We start from the raw sequence: 2599 nt of genomic DNA, 5'->3' as shown, positions 1-2599 counted from the left end.
CTGGAGGGATTACTATACCAGGTCTAAAAGTATACTACAGAGCTATAGCCATAAAAACAGCATGGTATTGACACAAAAATAGACACATAGATAAATGGAACATCATTGAAGACCCAAACCCAAGTACATGCAATTTCATCCACCAGATATTTTACAAACATGCCAAGAACACACAATGAGGAAAGAAAGCATCTTCAACAAATGGTTCTGGCAAAACTGGATTTCTACCTGTAGAAGAATGAACCTAGATCCTTATCCTTCTCCTTGCACAAAAGTCAACTCCAAATGGATCAACGACCTCAACATAAAACTATTGGCATAAAACATAAAAAATATTGGCAATAACTTACAAGATATAGGTGTAGGAAAGGTTTTTCTAAATCAGACAAAAGTTGCTCAGGACTTAAGGTCAGCAATCAATAAGTGGGACCTCATTAAACTAAAAAGCTTCTGAACAGCAAAAGAAACAATTGAAAGAGTGAAGAGAAAACCCACACGATGGGAAAAAAATCTTCGCCAGTGACACATCTGACAGAGGTTTAACATCCAGAATATATAAAGAACTCAAAAAACAAAGAAGCGAGAAACGAAATGACCCAATTAAAAGATGGGCTAAAGATCTAAACAGAGTTCTCAAAGGAGCACAGCCATCAACAAGCCCAATTGTGACTATGTTTAGCAATCAGGCTCAGCTGAATTCGTGATGATGGTAGTTATTTCATGCAGATGAGACTGCTGTATATCATTATCTTATTAAAAAGACCTGTAATTTAAAAGGATTTGGTGCTAGGAGCCACATATGAGGGAGAACATATGTCATTTATTTTTCTGAGTCTGTGTTATTTCACTTAGTGTAACAGTTTCTGGATCCATCCATTTACCCACAAATTTCATTATTTCATCTTTCTTTACTGCTGACTAGAACTCCATTGTGTAAATATGCCACATTTTTGTTAACCACTGGCCAGTTGAGGGGCACTTAGCTTGCTTCCATCTCTTAGCTATTGTGAAAAGAGGCAGCAACAAACATGGTTGTACAAGTGTCTCTGCAATAGGATGAGTCCTTGGGTATATGCCAAGGAGTGGTATAACCAGGTCATATGGTAGGTTCATTTTTAGTGTTTAAGAGTTCTCCACACTGTTTTCCACAGAGGCTGCATGAGTTTGCAATCCTGCCAGCAGTGAATGAGCGTTCCCCTTTCTCCACTTCCTTGCCAGCATTTGGTATTATTTTTTCTCTTGATCCTAGCCACTCTGATTGGGGTAAGGTGATACCTTAGGGTGGTTTTAATTTGCATTTCCCCAATTGGGCTTGTTGACGGTTGTGCTCATTCATTAAAGGAGTGCCAAGCAGGGTCACTGAACCCTCACTTGTATATTCAGCCACTCTTTCCAGCCACTCTAGCCAACTAGTCCAGCCTTGGGAGACAAAAGAAAAATGAGGAAGAACCCAATAAAAGGATGCTTTTGGAAGCCCTTGTCAAGAAACTCCAGTGGACTCTCATATGAACATTTGAAAATTGCCCTGTTCTGACTTTTTTCTAGTTCCCTGTCTAGAACTTGTAATGCTAATTACTCTTGCCTTTACTTAACCTTCACATCTCCCATTCATGATTCAAGGACTTTCTTCTCCCCTTGGAGATGAAAGTTATGCAATTTGGGAGTCTTTTAGATAGACCCACTGAAGGGGTACTCCAGTTGCCTCACCCTGTGTCCCTGTTCAGCATGGAAGAAGCCAGAGCTGTCAGCATCCCTATTCCCTATTGGCAATTTGGGTAACCCCTTCAGAGGATGGTGTGATAAGAATAGGAGGTAGGAATTGACTAGGCAGTTAGGGTAAAAAGACCCCAAAGAAATGTAGCCAGTTTCTTGTCCTTGGGCCTGTTACCAACATACTCTGTTCCAAGGCCAAAACTGACAAAAGTATTTGGGAGCTTGTATCTAATCCTTAAAAGATTTTAGGGTTACCTCTTCAGAGGGGGGGAATGTTGGAGGGGAGAGAGTGGGCATGGATTTGAGCAAAACACTTTATATGCATGTATGAAATTCTCAATAAAATTGTAAAAATTTTAAAAAAAAGAAAAGAAAATCTGACATGAGTTTGATCCTTGGAACTCATGGTAGATGCAAAAAAGCAACCTGTCCTCTGATATCTACATGTGTGCTGTGGCACCCATGAATCCACAGTTACACATATACACACATCATACACACACAATAATAATAAAATAAAAATGAGAATAACAGAAAATGCCTCCACTTATCCACGTAGACAGAGAGAGAGAGAGAGACAGAGAGAGAGAGAGACAGAGAGACAGAGAGACAGAGACAGAGACAGAGACAGGGAGACAGAGAGGTGTCAATGCATCACGCTGAGCATCCATGATCCAAAAATCTGAAATGCAGAATGCTTCAAAATCAGAAGACTTCTGAGTGGTAATATGGCATCACAAGTAGAAGACTCCACATCAGGTCTCCTGTGATAGACTGTACTTAAAACACAGGCGCACTGAAAATCTTATATGAAATGACCTTCAGTGTGCATATAAGGTATCCATGATGCATTCATAATTTTCATGTTTATACTCTATGATTTCTC

This window comes from Nannospalax galili, unplaced genomic scaffold (assembly GCF_000622305.1).
Source record: "Nannospalax galili isolate Female #2095 unplaced genomic scaffold, S.galili_v1.0 scaffold184, whole genome shotgun sequence".
NCBI classification, from domain to species: Eukaryota; Metazoa; Chordata; class Mammalia; order Rodentia; family Spalacidae; genus Nannospalax; species Nannospalax galili.
This window is presented reverse-complemented; position numbering follows the sequence as displayed.